The sequence below is a fragment of the Trichosurus vulpecula genome, chromosome 1, assembly GCF_011100635.1.
Source record: "Trichosurus vulpecula isolate mTriVul1 chromosome 1, mTriVul1.pri, whole genome shotgun sequence".
Taxonomy (NCBI): Eukaryota; Metazoa; Chordata; class Mammalia; order Diprotodontia; family Phalangeridae; genus Trichosurus; species Trichosurus vulpecula.
In genome coordinates, this window is record NC_050573.1 from 345,664,300 (window position 1) to 345,682,193 (window position 17,894).

The 17,894-nt window shown below is 35.4% G+C and overlaps 1 protein-coding gene across 1 annotated transcript in view; it reads left to right on the forward strand.

Moving 5' to 3' along the window:
• Positions 1-17,894, forward strand: part of SEMA5A (semaphorin 5A) — a 464,624-nt gene that overhangs the window by 162,183 nt on the left and 284,547 nt on the right. The window lies entirely within an intron of this gene.

Here is a 17,894-nt window from a genome sequence, read left to right on the forward strand (position 1 = left end):
TGTGGGTTGAGAAGTCTGGTAACTGTTGCAGCTCACTGATTCAGGATGCTAGGGCACGCTCTGCCCGGCTCCTGGTCTGGTTGGTCCGTGCTGCCACGCTGGGCTCTGCTCCACGCCGCTCCGCTCCCAGCTCTGTGCGGGATAGACCTCACCCAGAGACCATCCAGGCTGTCCTGGGCTGGAGCCCTGCTTCCCTCTGCTATTTTGTGCTGTTCTAGAATTGGTTCAGAGCCATTTTTTCTAGGTGTTTGGAGGGACTTGGTGGGGAGCTCATGCTACTTCCTGCTTTCTAGCCGCCGTCTTGGCTCTGCCACCCCCCCCCCCCAGATACTTTCAACAGTGTACCATCAGCATTAATTGATATACATTTATCAAGTAACTACCACATGGAGAAACCTTGTTCTAAATTGTCTGAATTCAAGGGAAATCAATAACCCTCTGCTCTTGAGCCTACAGCATATTAAAGAAAGCAAAACATAGAAGTATAAACATTTTAAATGTAGTTTCTTCACTTATTAATTTTCTCAAATTATCTTAATTCACTAACATTTTGGCATTATAATGGTTGTTATATTATCCTTGCATATTTACCAATGGAAATTTGGATTAAAGAAATGTACTATAACATCTATTTCTTGTGTAAAATTATTACAAATATACTTTTGCTTTCTGTTGACCTAAATCCTGATAATACCTTCCATACAATTTCTGCCTTTTCTGACATTCCTTTGCATTTACCTAATGATAGAATTTGTTAATCTTTTCTTCTTTATAACATTTGATATTTTTGTACTTAATCTTAAAATAGCCATGCTGTCATTCTGTGATTTCTCACTTCTCTTCTTTTCCTTCCATTTCATCTTTCTTTAAGTAACCATATGTTTTTTTTAAAAAAGAAGTATTTGTTCATTGTTATTAAATAGGAATTATTTTGAAAGATGTCATAAAATCCTTCTTGCTGCTAAATTGTTCATTGCCTGCTTTGAGGGGGACAAAATTTTAGCTTTAAAATTATGCATCTAAAAAGGAAATAAATTCAAAAGAAATTGATAAGAAGCTTATTGATATACAGTAAAGTACATTTTAATATGCATAATTGAAATAGAATCACTTAAGACAAAAAACCTTCATTGATGAGTAATTTAAGATTTATTGCTGTGGAAGTAATCATGAAAGATTAAGTTCTCTAATGTTGCGATTAATCAATATTCCCAGTGATTTCCAAGTAATGTCAATTTAACATTTTAAAAAAAAATTAGGATAAAATGTGATTTGGGAGTAAGCGATGACACTATTATCATGAATATGAAGGAAGTTTCCTATACTAAAAAAATCTTCCACTGAAACTTTTATTTCTACATATGAGATTAATTAAATTCAATTGAAGTCTAAAAAACATTTATTAAGCATTCATCATTTGCAAGACACTGAACTTGGTGCAAAAACAAAAATTAAAAAAGGTCCTGTCATAAAGGAGGTTATATCCTACTGAGGACAGGGAAAGTGAACAACAATGAGCATATGAGTAAAGACCAGAGTAGAAAAAAACCAGTATCACAGTGAGAGATTAGGACAGGTTTGCTATAGGAAATTGTATTAGAGCTGGACTTTGAGGAAGACTTATGATTCTAAATGATAAACGTGAGGATGAGTCAGATATCAGATTCATAGAGCCTTGGAGGCAGGAGATGGAATGCAGAGTTTGGTGGTCTGACTTATTTAGAGTACATATTGAATGAAATGGTGGGGAGTCTAATGTGAAACAAATCTATAAACATAGGCTAGGTTTCAACTAGATTGTTAATAAACAGATTAAAAATAAAGTAAATCATATTAAATTATAGGAGATTGGGTTAGAATAAGAGCAGTACTAGTCAAAACACCCCTGAGGTTTCACCTTTGAACCATGAAACTGGCAAAGGTGACAAAAGATAGGAGTAATCAGCGTCGGAGGTGATATGGAAAGACAGGCATATGTTGTTTGTTTTTTTTTTTAAATCACAGGTGTGAGGTAGTGTAATCATTCTGGAAAACAATTTGGAATTTTGTAAATAATAGAACTGAATGACCATACCCTTAAACACAGAGATTCCACCACTGGCATATAGCCCAAAGAGGCCATTGACTAAAAGACAGCCTCCATATTTATATGTGGTAGGAAAGAATGGGAAACAAAGTAGATGGCCATTGCCTAGGGAATGGCTAAGTGAATAGTGATGTATGAATGTAATGAAATATTACCTTAAGAAATAATTAATATGATGAATTCAGAGAAGTGTATGAATGTATGCAAAGCAGAACAAAAAAAACAATATGCACAATAACTACAGAGTAGAAATAGAAAGAATGACACCCACAGAGCAATAAAACAATGAGTTATAAAATTACAAAGAACAAGTTTGGTCCCAGGAAAGTAATATGAAAAAATACCTTCTCTACTTCCATTAGAGAAGAGGTGGGGGTGGATGAGTGGTGGTCTATGGTTATGGAACATCGTAAACGTCAGATTTTTTTCAATATATTGGTTGGTTTTGTTGATTTTTTTAAAAAAACATTCTTTATTATAAAGGATAGCCCTCTGTGAGTTGAGGAGAGAAATAGGAGAAATGAAGATCATTTGTAAATAAAGATATCAATAAATATTTATTTTTGAAAAAGATTATATATAAAGAACCCTTTGAGAAATCATAACTTGTGGTCCATATGCTTTTATATTGTAAATTATATTTAATTTCCATCTTCTTCATTGTACTTTTATTGATAATTTTAAAATAAAAAGACACTTAAATATTTATAATTTAATGATTTTCAAAGGTATTTGTTAAATACTATGTGCCAAGTATTGTACAATGCTCTGTAGATATAAAACCAAAATGAACCTGTTCCTTCCATTACAGAGCTTATTTTCTACCAAAAATATATTTATAAAAACAAAGAAAAGGATAATTATCAAGGCTATGAAAGGATATTTTTATTATTGGGGGATCATGCTGTTATTTACAAATTGATATTAGAAGATTATGACTTTAGAAGTTATAATAATATTTTTTGTAGATGAATCATCTAAGTACAGTAAATTTTATGTTGTACTATATAGTAAGGGAATAATGGCATAAAATCCATGAACATAAATCCTATAGCCTTCAAATGGTGCGAACTCTCACATTTTGGGAAAGAAAATAGGGAATGAAGACAAGAGTGGAAGGATATTTTCCTCCACATCCGCATTCTTGATTCCTAAAATATTGTGATAGATTTTCTCTTGCTAAGGTTCATTGCTTGCAAAATACTGTTTCTATGCACTGATTAGAATGTAGTCTTAGCTATGGAAACATATGGAGATAGCAAAAAGAAAAGATAGAAAATGATGAATGCTATTTACTAAAGATATTTAACCTAGGAGAATCTCCCTCAGATAGCTCATCTTATATGCAAGAGGATTTAATGACAGTACAAGGTGATAAAAAGTATAATTCCTTCTACGTTGCTTAAAAAAACCTAAACTAATAAACTTAAAAGACCTACTGTGACATCTTTCTTGAATGTGTATTAAATTATGCCTAATATTTTAGAGGTGATGTTTTCAAATTTTTTGTATTAAATATATTTATGAGTTTGAATATGAATCTACAGCCAACATTATTCCTTAGCAGCTAACAAATACTAGGCATAATGCTTTGAAGTACAACATTCCTGAAAAATCAAATATGACAAATTAATTTGAGCATTTAAGAAAGGATTCTTTGAGGAATCAGCATGAAAGCATCTTTTAAAATATACAATGGATATATTTAAGCTTAGATGTTTCCTTTATTCTAGTGCAAAAATGAGTGTTTTTTAGTACCAATACTATTGAATAGCACTTGGACACTCTAAACTCTATCACCTTCTACTATACTCACTGATTTCTTTTTTTAAATCACTACTTTTCCCTCTCTTCTTTCATACAATTGCTTTTATTTTTCTCCTCCTCCTCCTCTGTCTACATAGGATTTTATAATTTTTATGGAGAATAATGAGTGTGGCAGTAGTGGAGAGCTGGAAGGATTTGTAGAAAAACTGTGTGTATGTATGTGTACATATGTGTGTGGGGGTGGATAGGATAAGCCATATGCTTTTTACTCCTTCAGTTTCTCTTTCATATAGACTTTATATCTTCCTCATATATAAATCAAACCATGTCATTTGTCTTTAAAAATCTTAGTGGCATCGTGTTAGCTAAACTTCAGGAATATACCTTGATCTGTCATTCAAAGCCCTCCATAATATATGGACCTATTGGTTTAGCTGAGATGACTCCAATTCATTGAGCATTATCTGGTCTGGGAAGAGTAAAATGATGGTATAAAATTACAAATTTTCTCATAATAATTTTATGTTCAAGGTTAGGAAATAAAGATTAGATTAGTGATTCCCAACCTGTGGGAACCATGGAGTTTTTAGAAATGGTCCACTTCATCTAACATAACAATAAAAATACCTAATATTTACATTGTGATTTAAAGGTTGAAGTGTGATACATGAAGGGTGGGAGTAGGTGGGAAGAAAATTTGTTCTAGTGCTGAAACAAACATTTGTTTTTGAACTAGCTGTGTAGCCCTGTTTAAGGTCCATTATCTCTGTGAGACTCAGTTTCTTCATATGTAAAATGAGGGATTTTAAATGGATTCAAAGATTGCTTGTAGCATTGCATCTATAATGAATGCTATGATATCATTTGATCCTCACAGTGCCTCTGTAAGAGATATAATTATCCCCATTTTAGAAATGAGGGAGCAGGCTCAAAATTAAGCTTTTAAAATTTTGCACATCACTTTCAGTATGTTATCAGAGATAATATTAATGAGATAATTTTTGTAAAGCACTTGACACTGTTGCACATATAAGAGGTTCGATAGGTGAATAGAGTGCCAAACCTAGAGTCAGGAAAACTCATTTTTACTAGCCATGTGAATCTAGGCAACGCATTTAGCCCTGTTTTCCTCAGTTTCCTCATTTGTAAAATGATCTGGAGAAGGAAATGGTAAACTAGTATCTTTGCCAAGAAAACCCAAAATAAGGTCACAAAGATTCAGACATGAGTGAAAAATGGCTGAACAAGAGATTCTTGTTCCCTTACCTCCTCCCTATCTCATTTAAATTTCATAGCCTATGGTGATATTATTATCTCCACTTTCCCAATGAGGAAACTGAGGTTTAGAGAAGTTAAGTGACTCACTCAGGTCTATAAAACTATTATCTGAGGTGTGATTCCAGTCTAGTCCTTCTTGACTACAAGTCTAGTATTACATTCTCTTTGTCCCATTGCTCGTCAGTATAAGAGCAATAATCCCTTCCCTAGACTATAAATAACCTTTCCTGTACTTTTTTTTGTACTGGATCTGTACATTCTTCCTCATGCAGAGTGAGGCTTCTTGAACTGGGGAGGAGGAGAAAGCCCTGCTAGGAATTCCCTACTCAAGGAGTAGCAAGAAGACCTCGGTTCTATAAATTGAGCAATTGTTCTACCTAACACAGGCATTTAGAAGCACTGGGGTGAGAGGCAGGGAGCAGGGTCCTGATCAGAAGACTCCGTTAGTGTCCAAAGGATTACCTGTCATCTAGGAATATAAGGTCAGAAGTTTCACATATTGGGTGAATAGGAGGATACAAGTTTCCTAGAGAATTAGAGATAATTTGCAACATTAGGCATTGTGTGAACATGTGTCTTTTTATGTCCCCCATTCTTACCTTGTAAATTTCTTTAAAGGAGCTTTTAATTTTTTTCTCTTTTCATGCCATTTCTAGCATTACCTTGGGGCTGGGTGAGAATGTCATAGCTCTAAATGACAGTGTATGATAGCATAACAAAAATGAAATTTCAAGATATGAAATGAGGAGCACATATCAAATTTCAAATCTTTACACATAAATGTATATAAATATAGAAGTATAAATAAATATATAGATATCTATATCTTCATGTATTTATATATCTATTTATTTTTTGGAGACTGACCATCTCTGTGTTGCTAAGTGTAGTGACCACTCGTAAGCCCCATCTCACTACTGATCTGCATAGAAGCTTTAAGCTACACTATTTTCCGCTTGGGTTGGTTCTGACCTTAGGCATCCCTCTGGTCCTAAGGGTTCAGCATAATAGTGCCAGACATCGTGCAGACATGTGATGTTCTTAGCCCTATGGTAATGCAGAACTCGTGCAGTCTGTGTCTGATATCAAGAATTGTAGGTGTATACCACCCCACCCATCCTAGTGTGATTTTTACAAAATATTTTTATTCATCTTTTATTTTACATTACGTACTTTACCCCCATATTTCTCCTACTGTACTTTCCTAGAGTCATGCCAAATAAGTCTTTTTTTTTTCTTTTTTAAGAAAAAGAAGAGGAAAACAGTTCTACAAAACTTGTCAATACATTAAAAGAATATACATACACGTATATGTACACACTATTCCACACCTGTGTAATCTTACCTTCCAAAGGTAATCCACAAAGTAATCAAGAAAGGCATCCTCCCATTTTTTTCCTCATATACATAGGAAAAATATTATTGGACTTTATGAAGGTAGTAATTTTGTTTCCCTAATTTGTGTATTCCTCTTTTTTAATTTTGAAAAATAAATAATATAAAACAGATTATTAAAATGTTTTTGAAATTCAAATAATTGTAAAAGGGCTGAGCATTTAGTTGCTGAAAGGCTAAATTGAGAAAGCAATTTTAAGAAGAATTGGGCATTCAAGAGACTTGGTTTCTACTTCCTGCTCCCCTCTGACACTCAGCTGTATGACCTTGATTAAATGAGGTTCAGTTTCCTAATAGGTAAACTTTATGTAAGAACTGGATCATCTCTCAGTTTCTTTTACATTTGAAAATTCAAAAATGTTATTTTGAATTCTTATATGGTAGTACATTAAAAATTGGATCATCAGTACTTTGGGGAATTACCTGTTCAAGAAAAAAAATGTGACCATCTACTTTGCCTAGAGCTTTTGTATTTGCTTACTGATGCTTGGGTACAAAGTGGAGAAAATAGCTGGGAGGAAAATAAGAAAAAGTAATCTGTCATATTTGACAAGATAATACAAACCTGACTCTGTGAGGTGGTTGACCATTAATGATATCTCCTTGAGTAATCCACAGTACGTAGCTGCTTAAAATAAAACTAATCAAAAATGCATAGCACCAAATAACATTATCTCTTATGATCAGTTTATATTTTTAGTATTTATACTTTAGGAACAACTTAGAACCCTACTGGTTAGAACTTTAATTTTGGCCTTTTTTGCAAAAGAACCATTTAAGAGTGAGGATATAAAAATACTCTGAGACAGGGTGATAAATTTCACCAGTTTAATTTTGAAAGGTTCATTCCCCTAATTTACCATAATCCTTTTTCAAAAAAAGGTTGTTTATCATGTATATACTGATACCCACAAACACATACACACACACAATATAATTACATATAACATATAATTAGGGAAGTGGATAGAGTTGCAGGCCTGGAGTTAAGAAGACTCAAATCTGGCCTCAGAAACTTACCAGCTGTATGACCCTGGGCAAGTCGCTTAACCCTGTTCCCTTCAGTTTCTTCATCTGTAAAATTGTCTGGAGAAAGAAATGGCAAACCATTTCTTTTACCTTCCTCCATGCCAACACAACATCAAAGAAAGAGTAATGAAGAATAAGGCATGACCAATCAACTAAAACAACAATTTTAAATATATATATATATATATATATAAAATATGAAAATATACAGATAAATATACAATGGACATATAGTCTTCAGAATCATCTTTTATACTGTGTAGGGTATACTTAAGAGTGTATTTGGATCAGTGATTTTTGTCACTGTAGGGAATTCTTTTTACCCAGTCAGATCACAACCTGTCTCAGATTCTTGCCTGATGGATATAGCAGTTAAGCATCTTGCTCAGAGTCACCCCACTAGTACATGTCAGATTGGATTTGTACCCAAGTGTTCTTCACCCCAACCCAGTATTCCACCTGTAACTATATACTGTGTCAGAAGGCCATATAGAAATGCAATTGTGCCAGCATGTATCTGTGCTTACTCATAGCGACAGATGAAATTTTGTGATGACTTTCCACAGAAATCCCTTTTAATTATGGGAAATGGAATTTTGTGCAACAGAACTGTGTACAATGCAAATTCATTGTACTATAGCATATAACTAAATCTATATACTTGTCACTCGAGATAGCCTTGTAGGGCTTTCCCGTAGGTGGTAAATAGAGAGCAGCAGGTAAGGCAGTGGTTATTTCTACTGCCTCAATAGGAGCCATATCGTATAAGCCTATGAAATTGTTGAGACGCTAACTTACACCACATTGTCAGGTAGGCAGCTATTGAAAACTGCATTGCCCTTGTGAAAAGGAAGAACCAAGCATATGATTTGTTTGAGACCACCCCCCGAGCCAGTCAGAGAACTCAATGACAGCTCGACTAAGTTGGGAAAGAAAACACTTTGATAACTGATATATTTTTTTTTTCAGTGAGAAAAATCTGGCTTAAAGGGCATAAGGCATAATAGTCAAAGAGTAGAGGTGGGGGAAGGTATATTTCTTTAGGTTTCAAGGGAAGAAAAGTTTTTGAATTTTCTTGAAAACTTTGCTTAAGCAAAGGTATTATTGTTATATTTTCACTTATGTTGCCCAATTGTGACAAATATGTAAGCAACAAAGAACAATTTAAAGGGTATGGGAGGAAGATAAAAACAAGGCTTGTGAATGTGAAGAATGTCAGATAAATAAAAAATAACAGAGATTCCTTGCGTGTCAAGAGTGGGTGCTTGGTGCTGGCACACATGGCTGGTTTTTTAGCACAGAAAAATGTTGGAATAGGGCCTAGTGCAGGGAAACAGAAAAGCCCAAAGGGGTCAGAGAGCCCACTTGCTTGTCCTACAGCAAACATTCCTAAATTTGCTCGAGTGTATGTAATGAGTGTAACAAACTTGCTATTGATTCTATATGCTTTGTGCCTTCAATAAACTCCATGATGAGATGGACAGGTTTCATTTCATTTATTGCCATTTAAAAATCCAAATTAGTAGGTAAAGAAAAAAAAATCTAAACTTTAATCTGGGCCTGGAGTCAGGAAGACTAGAGTTAAAATTTAGCCTCACACTTATTAGCTACATGACTCTTAGCAAGTCACTGAACCTCTGACTCAGTATCCTCAACTGTAAAATAGGGATAATCATTACATCTACTTCCCAGAGTTATCATGAGGATCAAATGAGATATTTATAAAGGGCTCAACAGTGCCTAGTACATGATAGGTGAATAATAAGTGCTTCTTTCTTTTCTTCCAAGAGGACAGTAACACTGACAACCCTCTTCCAAACTTTGATTTCTGTTTGACTTAAAGAGTTTTCATAAAGGTTTTCAATGATTCTTGAAAGGCAGTGGATAACTTAGTATTATTCAGTGATCTTCATACTCTGCAGCTAAAAGAAAAAGTACCCAGATTCATGAAATCAAAGACATGCCACAATGTGATTTTATTCTGTTTTATCTTATTTAATTTGGTGATTATCCAAAATATTTTCTAGGGATGATCAAATATCTGTATATAAATATCATTTTAAGCTAATTACCTAAAATCTGATCTGATCCTATAAATTCCATTCCTTTTATTCTGTGTATGACACATTAAATTGTGTGTGACATATTAAAACTTTAACAAAATTCAGTGTTAACTGGCACAAAGATGTAATGAGTGCCTTATTGCTTTCTACCCTTCAAAGCATTCTTATATCTATTATCTCATTTTGACCTTTCTAACAATTCCGTATGGTAGGAAAAGCTTGCAGCATCACTCTGTTTTGTGAGAAGAGGAAGCTGAGGCCAGAGCTGTGAAGCAGCTTCCATGAGGTCACAGAGGTGCCTGGAAAAGGTCATTGCTCTTTCCACCAAATCATAAAACCCATCAAGCAGTGATCTTGTGTTAAGGGAGAACATAGAATTTTAATTCTCAGAAATTAGGAAGAATAAAACAAAGGAGATGCTTCTTGAGAAGTTGCTAGGTGAAACACACATGCAGAAAAAACTACAATTCACAACAAAAACATTTGTACTTTGTAAAGATTTGAATGAAGAACAGTGGCAGGGAAAGTACAGTGAAAGCAATACTCAATTTTACCTATAGGAACTGGATATGAATACCAACTCAGTCACTTATTATCCATTTGACTTGGGGCAAGACATTCAACTTCTTATAATTTCATTTTTCTAACTCATAAAATAAGGGAATTAGGAAAATTGTTAGGAAGTAATTTAATAATAATAATAAATCTCAAAGGCCTCTTTTAACTCAAAATCTATGGGGTGGGTGCTCTTTGTGGCTGTTTGGTGATGAGAAGCATAGCTTTTTTTCTTTTTTTTTGTATGAAGCAACAGTACAATATGGCCTAGAGGAGGGAGACAGGCAAACCAGAAAAGGTCATATTCTCAAACCTTGTTTACTTGTCCAGAAACAAGGAATTTGCCATACATATAGGGAATATATCATACATGTGCCAACTTCAGATAAATTGTAAATATATTATATCAAATTTCATTATTTTAGAGTTAGAAAAAATAGCAGTGTGCATAGTATCAAATTTAAATAATTTTATTCATTGTCTAAATAGGCTTCCTACAAAGGTCTTTTCGTCAATCTCCCCTCTCCCAAACAACTTTAGAGCATATACCCATAAGCACAGGTATGCATAGAGCATATGAGGTCCATCAGGATCCTTAGAAGTCATTGCCATCTACCTAATTATTTTAAAGATGAGGAAAACGTGAGAGGGAGCAATGGGCTCCCCCAAATTTGCACAACATAGACTCATAAGCATAAGTGTGCAAAGAGGTCCACCAGGGTCCTTAGAAGTCATGTCCACCAACCTTATCATCTTAAAAATGAGGAAAATACGAGAGGGGATTCTCCAAGTTTGCCAAACATTGTAATTCTCTGACCCACATATAGCGAATCTTGAGTCTTTGGTCAGGGAGAACAAATCAATTTGAAGTAGTGTGGTAGAGTGGAAAAAATACTGGATTTCAATCAGAGGAACTGAATTTATTTCTTGGATTTACCACCTAATCATTTGTGAACTTGGGCAACTTACATCACTTCTGTGAACCTCATTGTCTTCAGTATAGTTGGAAAACTAGTTGACCAAAACTAGTTGGAAGACTAATTGACCAACTGTCACTTCCAGTTCTAAAACTAGTCTTTGATGATACAATGTTCTATAAGACAAAACCCAGTAACAAATTAGGAAATCATGGGGCAGAGCCAAGATGGAGGCTGGAAAGCAGGGACTAGCGTGAGCTCCCTGCCAAGTCCCTCCAAAAACCTATAAAAAATGGCTCTGAACCAATTCTAGAACTGCAGAACGCACAAAACAGCAGAGGGAAGCAGGGCTCCAGACCAGTACAGCCTGGATGGTCTCTGGGTGAGGTCTATCCTGCCCGGAGTTGGGAGCAGAGCAGAGCACAGCAGAGCCCAGCGTGAGCAGCTTGGACCAACCAGACCAGGAGCCGGGCGGAGTGTGCCCTAGTGCCCTGAATCAGTGAACTGCAGCAGTTACCAGACTTCTCAACCCACAAACACCAAAGACAACAGAGAAGGTTAGTGGGAAAAGCTGCGGGAGTGCAAGGAGTTCACAGTTCGGCTACCACCTGGGGTGGGGCAGCGGAGGTGGGGCAGCTACAGAAGTACAGCTGCAGTTGCTTCTGGCCTCAGGCCCACCTTGTGGGAGGAATTAAGTGACAGATCAGAGCAGGAGTGAAGAGCCTGCTGAAGATCTAAGTCCAGTTCAGGTTGGGAGTTCTTGGGGAAGGAAGAGTGCTGGTGTGGCAGAGCTGGCACATCCCCCCAGACTTGGAACATAGTTCTCCACAAGCAGTCATGCCCTGCTGAAAAACTCAAGGGTCAAGGTAGTTGGCTGGGAATATGGCAAGGCAGTGAAAATGCACCCAGATTCAGTCTCAGACTTTGCATTCTTTCTTTGGTGACAAAGAAGACCAAAACATACAGACAAAAGAAGTTAACAAAGTCAAAGAGCCTACAACAAAAGCTTCCAAGAAAAACATGAACTTGTCTCAGGCCATGGAAGAGCTCAAAAAGGTTTTGGAAAAGCAAGTTAGAGAAGTAGAGGAAAACTTGGGAAGAGAAATGAGAAGGATGCGAGAAAACCTTGAAAAAACAAGTCAATGACTTGCTAAAGGAGACCCAAAAAAATACTGAAAAATATACTGAAGAAAACAACACCTTAAAAAATAGACTAACTCAAATGGCAAAAGAGCTCCAAAAAGCCAATGAGGAGAAGAATGCCTTGAAAGGCAGAATTAGCCAAATGGAAAAGGAGGTCCAAAAGACCACTGAAGAAAATACTACCTTAAAAATTAGATTAGAGCAAGTGGAAGCTAGTGACTTTATGAGAAATCAAGATATTATAAAATATAACCAAAGGAATGAAAAATGGAAGACAATGTGAAATATCACATTGGAAAAACCACTGACCTGGAAAATAGATCCAGGAGAGATTATTTAAAAATTATTGGACTACCTGAAAGCCGTGATCAAAAAAAAGTGCCTAGATATCATCTTTCAAGAAATTATCAAGGAGAACTGCCCTGATATTCTAGAGCCACAGGGCAAAATAGAAATTGAAAGAATCCATCGATCGCCTCCTCAAATAGATCCCAAAAAGAAATCTCCTAGGAATGTTGTCACCAAATTCCAGAGCTCCCAGGTCAAGGAGAAAATACTGCAAGCAGCCACAAAGAAACAATTTGAATATTGTGGAAATGCAATCAGAATAATCCAAGATCTGGCAGCTTCTACATTAAGAGATAGAAGGGCTTGGAATACGATATTCCAGAGGTCAAAGGAACTGGGATTAAAACCAAGAATCAACTACCCAGCAAAACTGAGTATCATGCTCCAAGGCAAAATATGGATTTTCAATAAAATAGAGGACTTTCAAGCTTTCTCAGTGAAAAGACCAGAACTGAATAGAAAATTTGACTTTCAAACACAAGAATCAAGAGAAGCAAGAAAAGGTAATCAAGAAAAAGGACAAGAAAAAGAAATTGCAAGGTATTTACTAAAGTTGAACTGTTTTTTTTTTATATTCCTAAATGGAAAGATGATGTGTATGATTCATGAGACCTCAGTATTAGGGTATTGAAGGGAATGTTCATCTCTATATATGTAAATATGTTTATATATATATATATATATATGTGTGAATATGCATGTATATCTGTGCATATATATATATATATACATACATACATACATACATACATACATATATATATATATATATACAGAGAGAGAGAGAGAGAGAGAGAGAGAGAGAGAGAGAGAGAGAGAGAGGGCACAGGGTGAGTTGAAGATGAAGGGAAGATATCTAAAAGAAATAAAATCAAATTAAGGGATGATAGAGGAACATATTGAGAGAGGGAGATAGGGAGAGATAGAATGTGGTGGATTATCTTGCATAAAGTTGGCAAGAGGAAGCAGTTTTGTGGGAGGAGGGGAGAGGGCAGGTGAGGGTGGAATGAGTGAATCTTGCTCTCCTCAGATTTGGCCTGAGGAGGGAATACCATACATACCCCATTGGGTATCTTACCCCACGGGAAAGAAGAGGGAAGAAGATAAAAAGGGGGGGGTGATGGAGGAGAGGACAGTTGGGGGTGGAGGATCATCAAAAACAAGCACTTTCGAATGGGGACAGTGTCAAGGGAGAAAATTCAATAAAGGCGGATGGGTTGGGAAGGGGCAAAATATAGTTAGTCTTTCACAACATGAGTATTGTGGAAGGGTTATACATAATGATATATATGTGACCTATGTTGAATTGCTTGACTTCATAGGGAGGGTGGGTGGGAAAGGAAGGGGCGAGAGAATTTGGAACTCAAAGTTTTAAAAACAGATGTTCAAAAACAAAAAAAAAAGTTTTTGCATTCAACTAGAAAATAAGACACACAGGCAATGGTGCATAGAAATTTATCTTGCCCTACAAGAAAGGAAGGGAAAAGGGGATGAGAGGGGAGGGGGGTGATAGAGGGGAGGGCTGACTGGGGAACAGGGCAACCAGAATATATGCCATCTTTGAGTGGGGGGGGAGGGTAGAAATGGGGAGAAAATTTGTAATTCAAACTCTTGTGAAAATCAATGCTGAAAGCTAAATATGTTAAATAAATAAATTTAAATTAAAAAAATGTTCTCCTATAGCATTTTCAAGGAGACTACTAAAATTGAGAAGGAAAATTGTATAGGAAGAAAATAATAATTTATGGATAGGTGAGATAACATTTGAGTGATGCTATAAATAACAAAAGTGATGCTAGTGTGTTAAACAAGTAAAATCAATAAACAAGTATTTAGTTTTTAAAAGATACATAATAGGTTCTAAAGGAGATACAATGAAAAATAAGGAATAGTACTGCCCACAAAGTGGAAGTAGGAGAGGTAAGATTTTATACATCTAGATATAATACAAAACAGAATATGACAAGTTCCTAAGAGTATTTATGGAAGAGGTTGCCTTTGAAGAAGGTCATGAAGAATGGGTTGTATTCAGTTTGTAGTGATGAAAGAGAAAACATTCCAGGTCGGTATCATGGCATAGTTAATTGAATGGATGGAGGAAAGTGTGGGTTTTATGTTGCTTACTACACTTTTGGCTAGAGTACAACATATAAGAAAGAGAATGGTATGACATCCAACTGGAAAAGTAGGTTAGGTGAGGTTATGGAGTGACTTTAAAGCCAGAATAAAGGATTTGGAACTTAGATTAAGCAAGAAGGAGTTACTGAAGGTTTTTTTTTCTCTTTTATTTATTAGGGTTTTTTAAGCAGAGAATCTACATAATCAAACTTGTGTAGTAGGATGATTTATCTGAGAGTACGTAGGATAGCTCAGAGGTGAGAGAACGAGGATTGAGAAAAGTGGCAAGAAAAAAACCATAAAATTCCACTCAAGAAATGATGAGGACTTTGAACACGATGGTAACAGAAGGAATGGAAAGGAAAAAAACAGAATTCAAGAAATTATTCGGAGGTAGAATTGATTCAATGATATGGATGGTCACAATTTCAAGCAGTCTTGCAGAATGGTTGTATCATTTCATTGCATAGCCCTCCTAGATGTATATTACTGTGTATATCTCCCTTTAGCCCATATGCCTTTTACTATTTTTCCCTTTTATCATCTTTGCTACTTTAATGGATGTGAAATAAAACCCCAGAGTTGTTTTAATTTTTGTTACTCATGTTAGTAATCTGGAACATTTTTCTATATGGTTGTTAATACTTTTTATTTCTTATTTAGCAATTTTTGTCCATAACTTTTGATCTAATATCTTTTAAAATACATACACACATATCCCACCATTTTTCTGCTTTTCTTATCTTAAGTATCCCAGTATTAATCCTCACCATTTATGGGACAATACAGTTTTCTTCATATCAAACCCAAATTCCCCAGCGTACAGCCCATCTATTTTTATCTGTCCATACTGCAGTAGAAGGAATAGTTTGATATGCTATGTATGCCTAAAGCAAGTCTTTCAGCAATAAAATCAGAGGTAGAGACTGTCTTATAGGAAACAAACATTTTTGATGAGGGAAAATGCTGCATTTGGTCAAAAGAATCATTGCACCAGATTCACTTTAAATGTTTTGTGAAAATCTTTTATTCAAACGATGGTAACATTGCAAAGACATTTCCAGGGAGTTATTGGATCTTTTTTGTCATACAAATAGCATTGTATTCTGTTTGACTCTACAATATACGAAAAGTATATGAAATGATTTTTTGGGTTTTGTTTTGTTTTGTTTTTATTTTTGGCCTGGAGAAGCAGTCGTCTAACTCTTTAGCCATAGAAAGCAGCAAAGTTATGTGTTGTTACAATGCTTAATACTGAATGTTTCTGACACTCTATGCTTGCCATTTTGTGTCAGTCAATGAACTGACAAGATATTATTCAAGAAATAAATCAGCACATTTTATCAAACCCCTTGCTAAGTGCTAAGGAAACAAAGAGAAAAACAAAATTCCTACTTCAAGGAACTTATATGATATCAGTGAAAATAATATGTAGACATACAAGTTCATGAAAAATGTATGCAAAGCAAATATGAAGTAATTTTTTGGAGGCAGCAATAGCAGCTAGAAGGACTTATGCAGCTTCACACAGGAAGTAGCTTTTGAGCTGTATTGTAGAAAATGCTGCGGTTTTTAAGAGGCAGAAGTAAGCATGAGGTGCATTTCAGGCATGAGGAGCAACATGTACAAAAACACAGAGATGAAAGATGGAATGTTGTGTATGAGGAACTAGAGGCTTAGTTATCAGATCAGTTTAGCTTGGCCATAGACTGTGTGGAAGGGGAACCAATGCATAAGAAACCTAGAAACATTGGCCCTAGATTGCTAATAGCTTTATATGATAAGCAGAGATGTTTATATTTTGTTTGAGGGTCGATAAGAAACTTACTGAGCATGCCTTAGGCAATAGCAATGTGCCAATGAGATGACAGATTATGGAGGAGAGTATCCTAAGGCAAGAAGACCAATTATGACTATGCTCTCATATTCTGGATAAGAGGTGATGAAAACCTGAACCAGGGTGGCAGTTGTATGAAGGAAACAGATGTGAGCGATTTAGTGAAGGTACAATCAATAAGACTCAGCAACTGATTGGCTACTTGTTGAGACAGTGTAATAATTCTGAGATTATGAACCTTTGTGTCTAGGAGCAGGATAGTGTCCTGAATAGGAAAATAGAAGTTAGGATGGATGAATTTTAAAGGAAAGATGGTGAGATATCTTGACATGCTGAATTTGATATATCTAGAGGATATTCAGTTCAGTATGTCCTCAAGGCAGCAGATTGTTAAAAATGGATATCAAATTTGGATATGTAAATATGGAACTCATTTAGAGATCATTATTTTAACTATGAGAACTAATAGAATCTTTGAGATTGAGTGCTTAGAAAATAGTTGATTGACTGCTTATACCCACACTTATTGATCTGTACATGGATGATAAACTAGCAAAGGAGATTGAGGAGGAATAGTCAAATGGGGAGAATCAAGAGACAGTAGTGTGGTGAAGTTATTATCTAGGGGAAGAGTGTGTTCAGTAGTGTCGATTGCTGCAAAAGGCAAGAAGAATAAGGAGTGGCAAAGGCAAAGGGCCTTTACAATCGTATGCCTATGAAATACTAGAATTTTGGCACATCTATGTTATGCCTCACATGCAAAAGTTCTCCATTCAAACCTGTCCATTCACTTGAAATAAATTATATTTGATAGTCACTGGGGAATATTTCCCAATACTTCATTACTCATAAAGCTATGTACTCAGTTTTTTTCCCCTTAGCTTAAATAAAAGTAAAAGACACATTTCTTAACAATGAAATTTGTTTTTTTTTAAAAATGTGCTAGTTTGAATCATAGAATAATAGATCTTTATCCAGGAAGGAAGGACCTCAGAGAACAGCTAATCCAACCACACTTTTACAGATGAGGAAACATGATGGTCACAGTGAGTTAAATGACTTGCCCAAGATCACACAAGCAGGCAGTTGAACAGTTGAGATTTGAACCCAACATCTTTGAATCTAGACAGTCTAGATTTGTGTTGTTTTTTTTTTCATTATACCATGCTGCTTCCATTAGTCTGGATTCTAATTCTCTGTCTCTTTCTCACATATATGTGCAAATATAATATTATCACAGTACAAATATACATACACACACCCCATAATAACAGATAAGTTTTTCAGTGGCCAAACTGTTTTAATTTATAAGCCAGAGAAAACATGTCAAACATTAAATGTTCTTCACCTTAGACATT